The 12,839-nt window shown below is 40.6% G+C and overlaps 1 protein-coding gene across 2 annotated transcripts in view; it reads right to left on the bottom strand.

Annotated features, from left to right (window-relative positions):
• plxna1b (plexin A1b) overlaps positions 1-12,839 on the bottom strand; it is a 188,285-nt gene that overhangs the window by 121,096 nt on the left and 54,350 nt on the right. The gene's annotated exons all lie outside the window — the stretch shown is intronic.

Below are 12,839 nucleotides of genomic sequence, written 5' to 3'. Positions count from 1 at the left end.
CCGGGTTAGCTAAATGCGGCACACGCAAGTGTGACAAAAATATAGCAGTCAATCAATCAAGCGCCCGGAGAGGCGGATGGAAGACGCTCTTCTAATCGCAAAATGTGGCATAAAGCAAAGACGCAGAACACAAGGTTAGAAACAGAGTTAATCAAATTTGTAGTGAGTCAGAGACTCGAGACTTAGTAAATAACTGAACAGGCCAGATTTAAATGGAAGGTGTTATTTGTTGTTTGCCAATAAGCGGGCAACGCCAAGCCGACCGCAACTATTTAAAGTGTACTTGCAGTGTGTGGCCTAACGACAAAATAAACCACATTTTCAAATCAATCCACATTACTTTGAACAATAAGTCTCATTTGATCTTTACTCTGTAGTCCTCGGGGTCACTAACGATTACAAGCACACCTCTTTATCAGTAGGTCCAATCGAAAGCTAATTTCCCTTAAAGCCAGCCTCTAAACTCTAATCACCTAGAGGAACAAACAACGGCCTGGAGCCCCTGAGTGCTACCTTTTCTCAGATTAACTCACCTAAGGCCCATTTCAACATCCCTTAATAGCTCTGCACCTTTAATATGCTCATTAAACGTGTATGTTGTTGTGTGCGTGGGAGGTGCTAGGTCATAGTGATATGCAGCATACCGTGTTCTGTCGTGGACTAGCTATAATGAGAAAGAACTAAAGGCCCAATCTAATATCATAATCCTTGATCACAAATAACATTGTACAATAGGCAGGCACAGTGACTGTTTAGTGTTCCTTACTTAGAGTATGTATAATAATGGCTGTCCAAAAATGCTATTATGTTCATGTCCTTAGAGCAATCATTTCCTTTACTATGTCCAGTAAATTACCTTCTATCAGTGAGATTGTGACAAAAAAAAAAAGCAACCACTTGTTTATTGCATTTTTAGATATTTGCCTTATGATTCTGGCTCTTATTAAAACATGCACTATAACAGGGGTGCAAAAAAGGAACCTCATATGATATACCGAGCTCTGCTGCGGGCCCAGCTTTAATAGCCCCGCCCAGATGGAACGTGCCATGTATGAGTGTAGAAGACTACAAAGCACCACATTGCGCCATGAATGGACGTGACAACGCATACTACATTTTTAACCAGACCTATTAAAGCACAATACGTGCCCCTAAGGGGATGTGAAGACACCTTCGGGTTACCTGAGATTTTAACTCTTCAGTGCCTCGGATGAGATTTTTTGTCATGTAAAACTCTTTAGTTTTTATTGAATGGATAGATGACATGGCCAGCGCCCCTCTTATTTGTATGCCATCGGAGCACTGCCCTAATGTAGTTATGCACATTCACAAACTGTTATTTTGACATCAAAAACAGATTGTCGATGCTTTTGTTCGTCTTTTATCAAAGGGAAGGACTGTTGAGATATTTCGGATGCTACGTCAAAGTAGGTCAAAGTGTATATTTGCGAGGATTTTCCTCCTTTTGTCCAAAATACCTTGGTGCCACTAAACTGACCTACAGTATTTTCAAACTGTGATTACTAGAATAGGTTAAAATCTCACTTTCAAAGTAAAGAATGGAAACTAATCTTTCATATGGTACCAGCAATATCTACATAGTCATACAAGAAGATATTTCGTTGGCCTTGAAAGATGTTTCAAAATATATGAAGCAGCCTTTTGGTAAAAGCAGCCTTTTGGTAAACTGTGTTATATGGAATCCTTTGTAAAAGGTAGTGTGCCTTGACAATTTGCCATGCACATTTGAGTCAAATGTGAGAATTCAGGTTTTAGTTCAATGTGTCAGCAATAATTTCTTCTACGTTTTCGTCATTAGTTACATCATTTTCCAGCAGACGGTCGAGAGATAAAACAAATACGTTCCTGAATACACATAGAGATACCACTACAGATGCACAGTAGTTACAAAGTTAAATTGCTCAGCGACGGCACAGCACACTTTTGAACTTTTTTTTCCCCCCCAAATATACTTATTGCCAGTTAGAGAAAGTTTCTCACAAATTCAAGTTAGAACTTTCTGTTTGTAATCACCTTTATTTTGGGCCCATGTTTGTCACACCATTTTGACAAGATCCGCCTCCAACAGAAGCGCAATCGGAACCCAGCTCCAGCGTCTGACGCGTTAGACCGAGCGCAGTTGGAAGAGCGCTCATCGGCGCATGTGAACTTTACGTGGCGGCTTCTTTCTCGAACTCGGACACACTTCATTCCCAGCAGCAGCCTTGACCCCGGCGCCTCCTCCGCCCTTCACTGCATCACTAAATGCAGCCATTTGGGCTCCCGTAGGGCCCATGATGGAGCCTCGGTCGCCTCCCGGCCACATTCATACCACTGAGTCTGTAATGAAACTATGGATTTTCCATCAGAGTCCCGACACTAACTGCCTGTTTGCCGTGCATCCAGTCCCGGCCGCACTATTCCGTACAGTATATGGAGAGGCGATTTTAACGGCGCTTCTGTAATTCGTTTCACATCATTCTGCCAGTGGCAATGGTTTGTCAGCTTGATAGCAATAACCATATACTATATATTGATTTGCAGTCAAGTAGGAGACAGCTTTTAAAAAATGTTTACAGTAAGATCCACACCCACCGGAAAATCTCCGTCACCGGTGAATGATATTGAACGGCGTATGAATCGTTAGAGGATATTTACATTTTATCAACTTCCAGGCAGCATTTTCATGTATATGCTCACATTGTGACTGTAATTACAAGCGGGATCAAAGAAGCGCGGAGGGCGAACTGGATCCTGTTCACAACCGCTGCGTCGTGCATGGATGAGCACAAAGACGGAGCTCATCTGTGAGCACACAAACACGGAGACTCAACGAACATGCCAAGGGACTTAATGAGCGAGTGCGCCGTCTCCGCAGTTTCATCTCTGCGCTGTCTCCAGCTCTTTTTTTTTTTTTTTTTTTTGCGCACACATGCGCACATAGGGGTAAACATGACCTACAAGCCCACTTAATTCCAACCCAATCTGAAACTCTACTCCTAGCACTGTGCCGGGCGTAACTTCAACCTGGTAACGTCGTGGATCCATTTTAATGTTGTCCCTCAGCCTGCACCACAAACATCAATGGTCTTTCCCTCCTTGTTCCTCTTCCTCACTATCTGTATCTATGGGCTGCCCTGACTACTGTTGCCATAGCAACCAAGGAGCAGGCCCGCCACAAGGGATTTAGAGGCAACTTGGAGTAAAGATCCCTATGTTATTGGAGGCTTATTACTGGGTGTGTTCTTGACTGTGACTTGTCTTTGCTGTGTCAAGACGCACTGAGATCTTCTCCACAATAATGAAGCAGGTCTCTCAGGGGACACGGACAGAGTTTTCATCGTGGCACATGGACACTTACCATTTAGAGGAAACATCGAGAATCATACATCAAATGTCGCCTGACAGTTATTTAACCATAATACTAAATAACCAACCGAATGCCGGCAAATGTGACACAAAAAAGCGGCTAAAGCAACACCCTCACCGCTCTACCAAATATTAGATGTGCATATACACACCATCTGTGCTAGTCCTATCCATTCCAAGGTTATCAGTAATCCAATAGGTTTCCCTGAAAGCGGGCATGTTTCCAGCGACGCAGCCAATATCCTGTAAGCGGAAACATCCGGAAGGAATCTCGTCTAAGTGACACAGCGTTTGCTCTCTTCCCGTCCATCTATGTGACAGGATGAAATGTTTCCTGCTGTCCGCAGATATTTCTTTCATTTGTTCCACTCATTTCTTGTTGGCGCTGATGACAAACTGATGATTCATACGTGTGAACTGACGCATTTAAACCCAGTGTAGTTTACTTCGGTATAGATGTGCGTATAAACTGTTTAACACCCTTACTGCCGTTGACAACTATAGACATCAATGATCCCTTTCCACCTTTTCAGACCTGCATTTTTTATGCATTTTTTACTGGTTTAGACTCCAATTCCACATAAGGACTAAAAGCAAAAACAAAAATTGGGAGGTCATGTTTTTCTAAGTCGCTAATCAATGCTTGTATTTTTCTATCAGCTTTCCATGCCTGTCTTGTTTGGTCCCCCACATTTCCTGGGCGTGTCAAAAAATATAGGTTTTTCCTTGGTGAAAAACAATTATGTATAAATACAGAAAACAAAAACACATTTCTAGGTAATTATGGAAGACCGACTATTTTAAATTTTTGATGTCAACTTTTTTTGCTGAAATTCAAACCACTTTCCTCTTCCATATCTCTCGTCATAAATGTGTCAACGAGATGAATTTGCCATCTAAAATAGCACATATGAGTCACTATGGTTTGTTAAAATGTGATCAGTAAGAACGGCAACTGTGTCAGGTCAGCAGCAACAAAATATGCAGAGTCATTTACATCTGTTTTGCCAGCCTATACGGAGCACTCCAGCGTTCCTAGCTAGCTGCTAATTCATGCTAGACGTAGGTATAACAGACCCGGAGCCACAGGTAAACATGAATTTCAATGATTCTGCTATGTTTGTAGTTTTAAAATGTAATTTTACAGGCCAGGAAGAAATAAAACATTTTGGAAATGTATATATTAAAATTCAGAGAGGCAAATAGTAGCAAATAACAAATACCTGCACTGCAGGCATGACGGTTTCTCAAAATTGGGCACACAAACCCATCCAGGCACGTATCAAATTTGAAGAAAGTGGGTCTAGTGTTATTTCTGGGCCACTAGTTCACTGCCAGTGACCCACAAATTGGCAGCACAAGGCTGTTCTGGATGATAACACATAGTTGAGAGGCCTTGGGCTGACGCTTTGAGCAATCCCACACTGAGCATGAGCTTTGAACAGCAGAGTACTACATTATGTTACAGATGGGTTGCAGATTCAAGATGGTCTCCATGGAAAAGGAATGTGACCGGATTTATTAACATTCATCAAGTTCAAGCCTTACCTATCAAGTAAATACTATCCGCGCCAGTTGTCGTGCATCACACCACTGTATCCATGCAAGCCTGTTCTCATGTTTCCTCCCTGTTTATCCTATTGTGTGCGCCTATGTACTTGCTGTCTTTAATGAGGGTGTGTGTGTATATGTGTGTGTGCATGGCCTCTCCCTTGGGACGCTGTTTGCAGTGCTTTAATTAGCTTAATCCACCAGCAACACATGGATGGGGGAGCTGGGAATGAGAGGGGCTTGATGATAGTTGGAAGGTGAGGTGACTGAGGATACACAGAGGAGAATATCTCTCCTTCCGCCATTTGTTTCCCCCCCGAACATGCTACACACACACACATACAAAGCACCCCTCAGTCTTGGCAGCATCAATAGTTGGCCTAGCCATTGTGAAACCTGCAGGGAGGAGGAAACTGTTTCTGAAATGACCACATGTGCTGCAGGAGGCCAGCTAAACCATTTCCAGAGAGACTTTGCATTCACAGAGATGCCAAGCTAAATGACCAATTAAATATAATAGCAAGGGCTTAATTGGTGTTAGCCAATTTAAGATGACACATGGAATTAATGCTATGGAGGATATATGTAAATACTGTCAGATGTGTGGGAGAAAAGATGCTCCAAAAGCAGTAGAATAAGATTGGTGGAGAGGAAAAAAAGCGTGGAGGAAGACAAGCGGGCATAAGGTAGAAAAGTCGGAAGAAATATGATGCATAAAACCTAGACTTGGGAATAGATACAATCCGCTCAGTCAGTCAGCTAATGACTAATTCCACGGGGAAAAGTGTGCAGCACTAAGAATGTAGACATGCATGTCTATGAATCAAAGAGGTAAACAGGCGCTGGGTCAAACGCATGAGAAGTGATGACGGCTGAAGCAGAAGAGAAGACAAATAAGATATGGCTATTGTTGAGGTAATAAATAGAGGTGTGATGCAAGTCCTCATTAATTCCACTACCACAGTTGAGAAAAAAAAAAAAAAAAACCTGCATGATGGTATCAGTTTATTCAGTGGACACTGTCAGAAGACACGCTAACCGCAGAGCAACAGTGTTCAAGCTATGCATACTACTAAAGCACTACCAGCACTGTGTGAAGGTCAAGTTCCAAATAAATCTTAGCATAGCATTTAGACATTATTACCATAGTACATTTTATTTTGAAGTAAATCCCATATTGGCGAACTAGACTCATCACAGTTCTCAACATACTATCCTTTCCCAAACTCATTAATCATGCTGATTAAGTATGCTTAATAAAGATTGAATTTTGAGGACATTGTATTATACAGCACCTGTTGCCAGCTTCAAAGTTAGTGGCTAGCAGTGCTAGCAGCACTAGACGCTAACTTTTTAACAAACCTTTCTTGCTTGAATATGCGGTTTTAGCCTAGAAAATGTATATGTATATATATGGGATATCTCTTCCAGAAAACTCAAAGACTCGCTAGAATTTTTAGTAGGATATCTGAATATCAAAATTCAATAGATACAGTCCTAAATAAGGTCATTCAAATGTGAATTGATGTTTTTTTTTTTTTTTAAACAAGCAATAATTTAGTAAATTTTGTATGGTGATAAGAACAATGAAAGTTCGAAACAAATAAAGAAAAAAATACCCTCTGCTTGACATTGACTGAGCCATTTTTAATTACTAACAGCTTAATGGGTGGAAATCACTACATTACAAAGTCAGCTAATGCACAAATAACGCCATGATCTTTTTTTCCTCGGTCCACTAATGCTTTAATAAAGCCTTAAGCTGGTGGAAATAATTAGTCCACTTTAAGTTCCAAGACCCAAATCCAGGAGGACGTTCGTGACACAAGGCCGACTGCAAACAAACCTTATAGCTGCCCTTTAGTGACGATGCGTTTACTGTATTTCACATTGAGAAGAAGTAGCCTGCCAAAACTTGCTTGAAGCAATAACCCGGCATGGCGAAAATCATATAGCTTGTCACATCAAGTCCTTCATTTGAAGTAACTCCAGGATAGAGAGGCGTTTTAGCACAAATACTCTCTCTCTCTTTCTCAGGAAGCTAGCTTGACATAATAAGCAAGTAGCCCATTCTAAAGATGTCTTTTGCTTGCAAATTTGGGGGCAAACGAATTTCACATTGCGGTGAGAAAAGGAGACCGGTGGACTCGAGAGGCAGTTTTGGGTGTGAGCAAACATTTTGGTGCCTTTAGCACATGTGGTTCGAGGACTAGGTGTTCTGCGCAGAAGAATGTGAAGGCAGAATGTTACATGGGAGGGGAAATTATAGTTGACTGCGTAGCAGTGTATGATTTTGCATTTAAATTATAAGTATGCTATATAATCTCCATTGAGGGCCTTAGGAAATTGGGTAATTCGTTAAACAGTATGCAACTTAACCATGTTGTGTAGAAGTGATGAATATGAGGGAGCTGAGCTGTATCTCATGGGTAATATCCTTGGTGCACACCGCGGCCTCCGCATACAGTAGTCCCAAAGCATATGCCATCCATGCGAAGCCACATTTAAACATTCAACCATGTAATGTGTAGCCTTTTCATACGCGTACTAATGAGAGTACAGTATACAAAGGAGCATGTATTCCTAACAGATCACACAAACCGTAATCGCCCTGACAACTCCACCCCAGAAGATCTCATCAAAATGATCTACTGTAAATCTATTAGGGTGGCAACGGCTAATCTGAAAAGCCTCCTTCCGTTGCTTCCTTGAGAGTGTCTGCCTGTTTGCATTCTTCACACTAGATTAACTAATTTGATAGCAACATATTTACAATCGTTTACACTCCAAATTCGGTGTAATAGAGAGGAGGAAGCTAAATGCCTTGCATTCCCATGTGTCCTACCTCTATGCAAATGTACCACTAAAATCTTGTGCTGCGTACTACAAGGTTGATGTAGTTTCAGTATGTGGTAGTTAGGGGCTGATGAAGGGTGTGCAGCCAAGGTAGACTCTCCTAAGCCAAAGCATACGTGGTGAGATGCTGGGTTTAATTGCAAGGAAATAAGTGTGCTAGAACATTGAGGTGGCAGAGAGAGCGTGGGCCAAAGGTAATCTCGGCACACTGTGCAACTTGCGCATGACCCTCTGGACACCGCTAGCTTCCAACTTTCCCACTGTGAATCTTTGTTCATTGCTGTGGGAGCATATTTGTTACACTTGTCATCAGGCTTATTATATGATATAATGTTTGGAGAATAGAAAGACTGATTATCGGCCAATACTGTTATCGCCTGGGCCGATGTTTCGTCAAAATACCGAAAATCGGCATTTGCCTTTTTGTAATATGAAATAAAGGTAACTTTGTAATCGATTTTAAATATATTAACTTCAGGAAACTACTTATTTACATGTTTAAGTAACTTTCTAAGACATCAGAGATTCAGTTGAGCCTGGGAACACTGCACCTTTTGATTTTGTTCAAAATTAAGCAAAATTTTAACATTATTATTTGGAGATACGTATACTGTAAAGTATTGGACAGGTTTATTTACAGTACTGAAGAAAACTAATGTGAGCTACTTACACTTGAGAATTCCAAATAACAGTAAATGATTTTCAACAGAAGATGAAATATGTGTGCTCATGGCTCAGGTAACAACCAATCAATCAGGGTTTATTTTATGAACATCACATGTCCAACAGATGAGCCATGATTTTCCTCATTTCGACCCAATTAGCAAAAGTGTTACACATAATTATTTTAAATGTGTTCAAGGTTAGGGCACAAATAAATAAATAAATGATTTTTAAAGTCATTAATCGGTCATAAAAAATAGTTTTCAAATTAATTTTATTTTATTTACTCTCCTAATGCTAATTACCCCTATTATCGGTCTTTTGTGATACATTTGTTTGTTTGTATTTCGTCACGCTATACATACAATTGGACACCGTTCCTCTGGAAATATTATGACGGAATAGTGATGTCTGATGGAGATGACCTAGAAACATGCTGTCCAGGTTCTTGCTGGGATCATACGAGTATCCCAGCTTGTAGCCACTCATCTGATCTTCCTTTAAAATTGGATTCTATCCTGACACATTTATTATTCATCTCCCATCTTCTCAAAGATTTTTCTCAGACTCCCTCTCACGTGGTCTCTTCATTGTGCCTCATTAACCCTTGAAAGTGGCGAATTATGGCTGGCATTCAAAAGTACTGAGCGAGTGCTGCGTAACCGCAGAGCAGAAGTGAGTAAAAGAGCAAAAATGAGAATTTCAGGAAATGAACTGTCCCCATCTGACATGTGCGTTTACAGTACATGTGCTTTGAAAGTGATAGCATGATTGTATTGGAATTACTGGTAAATGGATATCATTGGCTTTTGGAGCTACATGTGAGAATTTGATAAGGGGACAATTAACTTGCAGCAATTAAAAATGTCCCTCAAAGCAACCGATGCTCATTTAAAAATATGGATCATTATAGTAGATGAGAAGTTTGTAGGATAAAAGGTACTGTTGCAGAAGGCAGTTTAATGAGACCGTGGGGGTGGGTGAACGGGTATCATGGTAGATGATGTGGAATTCAATCTTTTAAGAGCCTTTAATAATTTCTACCCATATAGCAAAAGTGTTACACATAATTATTTTAAATGTGTTCAAGGTTAGGGCATCTGATTTGTATGTACTTTAGGTTTCTCTTACATCTACTACACCTTAGTGTGTATGTGCCGCCAGCCTCTCGCTTTAATTGGAGAAAATGATTACGGGGAGGCCACTATCACTACACCACACCTCCACGCATACATAACGCTCAGCCATTATCAAGAGAGGAATCGGAATCATTGATTACGAGTGGAGAGGGTGGAAAGGGAATATGTGAGCAGCAGATGAAACAGAAAATGAGAGAGCAGAAGCAGAGAGACAACGTTAAGAAGCCGTGTTATTAATTCATAACTGTGGTTACACAATGGCAATTTAAATAAGAATGAGATTGCCTTCGAGTCATGCATAAACTGATAGGCATAAACCATCTATGTTTGTGTTGCGCACATAAAAACAGTTGGACTACCTTCAGTATCACTATACAATTAGTCATTGAGTGAATAAAATGCTAATCCTACATCAAAATACTATGCACATTTTAGACAATGTGATGATTGCGTGGCGTTTATTTAAAAACACTGAAAACAAGAGTAAAATTATATCGCACCGTTAAACCGAAACCAGCAGAGGTGCTATTGCACAGTTCGACAAAAGACATTTTATTTGAAATGCCACCCTTCTGGGTTTAAAGTGCACTGAAAAAAATGCAAGGGATCAAACGGTTGCAGTCTCACATTATTCTGGAGCACGCCGAGGGAAATCATTTGAAATCATAAAACTGCGGTGAAAATATGGAGTCGTCTTGTCATTTCCGGTTAAAAAACAAACAACTGCATTTCTGGAATCCAAACATTTGGCATATTTTTGCAGCACCTCTAAGGTGTAGCCTGCTTTCTAGCTTATATATTGTCCATTCCGGTAACCCTAGTGGTGGATAGAGTAACTACACCTGCCATGCCTCAAGCTTTTAGATTTGGAATCACTTGGAATGCAAAATTAAAACCTAGTTTATGGTTGACATCTTCCTAAAAGTAACATGTATTAATGAAAATAAACATTTTCACAGATACTCTGAAATCTTTGCTGAATGACATTATTTCTCAAAAAATCAACAGTGTGCTTTACAATCAGATGTCCCTTGTGCATGGATGTCGAGTTGAAGAGAATGAATAAACGAATGATAAACTTTACATTATTTGATGTACTGGTTTGTTGCCCTTAAAGTGCAGTAATGCTGCTTATAACCCAGTATGCCCGGTGCAGCGTATATAAGGAAAATTTCAATAATAGACCTGTTCATTAAGACAGCGCTTTATAATCCGGTGCGGTTAATAGCCTGAAAAATACGGTTAACACTTAAACGATCATCCTTCGGGAGAAGTGATTCCATAAATTTTGCCAGGAGTCGCAGTCAGAAAAACCTGAAATTATAACGTTATTAAATGCAAACATTATCTGGAAATATAAATATTAAAATACACATAGATGGATTCTGAGTCCATCCATGATTAATATATGATATGATGCGGCGCGGAAGCTGCACCGCTCACCTACACGGTGCCCCTTGGTTAGCCTGTTAGCATGCTTTCGAGCAGCCAGCCGGCTTGTGACTTCATGTGATTGAGCTGATTTGCTTCAAGATTGGATGTGATGAGAGAACTCTTGTGTGAGTGGGAGTGAGAGATACTGAGACCGAAAGAAAAAGAAATCGCGACAGAGAGACAGAGCGAGAGACATACTGTCCATGCTTGACTTGTCACACTCGCATTATGGCTTAACTGGGCTGTATCTAATAAGAAAATGCCATTAAGACTCTGTGCCGTCAAGAGGAAAAAGAAATAACTGGAGAAAATGACACATTTTGCTGTTAATTTGGGAACATCCTGATAAGATTGGATGACTGATGGCGCTGAGGGAAGGAGTTAAATTAACTGGAAAAAGATGTACTTAAGCAAAGTGTAAATTATCCGTTTTGTCTTGAGAAGTCAGTCTGAGCACTATCTGATCCTTTTCATCATTCCCTGCATTTCCCGTCTTCGCTTTCATCCGTTTCAGTGCGGGCACGCGCGTGTGTGTGTGAGCACATGCGGTTGTGTGAACTAATGACCGAGGGCCAACAAACGCCTGCACAAAGCCAACCACTGTGCGGCTGCCCGGGTCAAACAACTCGTGGCTCAGTGGCTCAAGCCAAAAGATGACACATGTGCATCCACCCACGCATGGGATCTAACCTCTTTAGAGGCATTCCCATTTGAAAAGTATCAAGGCCAGGACTCGCACCCCAAATAAATAGAATTTACCCACCATATCCTGAATGCATTTGAATCAGAGCGCACATGTCAAATGAAAAATCCAGTGTGAACATACGTTGTCCAAAAAGAGCTTTTTAGAAACATAGTTGTAGAGTATTCTATGTAATCATTAAAATTATTTACTATACATTTTGGAGCCGCTACTATTTCCCCACACTTTGAACCCTGCGGCTTAAAGTCCAGTGAGGCTTATCTGCAGTTTTTTTTACTAACCACCAGAAGGCAACCTCCCTCTTGATATTGAGGTTGAAGTGTTATTGTACTCACCACCGCGGGCAAATGCAATCAAGCGTGTTACTGTTGTGTTGGTGCAGTATTCTGTCAATCTGTGTGTCGGTGTTATGTGTAAAATATGGTGGCGCTTCTCTCGTTTCTAAACGTGCGGGCATGTTCAGTCTGTTTTGAAGTTGAAAGTCTTAAATAAAAACAAAAATGGACAAAAAAATGTATGTACCATCTTTCCGCATATATCTGATGTTACAACCTGCGGCTTATATTACGGTGTGGCTTAGACATGATATTGATTTTCTGTTAAAATTTTGTTGTGCAGATTACATGCCAATGTAGCTTGTAGAAAAAAAAAAAAAAACGGTACCTTGACCTCCAGGACCATCTCCATACACTGGCCAATGGCAGAACCCAGGGTGGTTTTTCACTTTAAGTACATTTTTAAATCCATCAAAGTGACCTTGGTCATCCTATCTAGCTTAGCGCTAAGCTAACAAAAAAGGGATTCTACGCCTAAGGTCCGACTTTGCAAAATCTCTTCATGTAGTATGGCGCAAGAGGCCAATAGCGACGTAAGAACAATGGCCTTGAGATTTCCAATGGTCATTTTGCTACCAATTTGAGTCAGCTGATTCCTTCCATGCTCTAGAAATTTTTGTTTAAGCAATTTATCAAAAAGCAAGCACAGCATAATGTGCCTAACGTAAAATCAGTGAGTAAGTAATAGAAAAAAATGCACTTTAGTCTGCTGGAAGCTTGAGTTTCCACTGTGCATTTAATAGCACTTAGAAATTGCGTGATAGGCGTCAAGACACCAACAACACACGA

The sequence above is a fragment of the Hippichthys cyanospilos genome, chromosome 9, assembly GCF_059441005.1.
Source record: "Hippichthys cyanospilos isolate Australia breed blue-spotted pipefish chromosome 9, RoL_Hcya_1.0, whole genome shotgun sequence".
In the NCBI taxonomy this organism is placed as follows: Eukaryota; Metazoa; Chordata; class Actinopteri; order Syngnathiformes; family Syngnathidae; genus Hippichthys; species Hippichthys cyanospilos.
The sequence above is the reverse complement of the archived record's forward strand: the minus strand, read 5'-3'. Positions and strand labels throughout refer to the sequence as shown.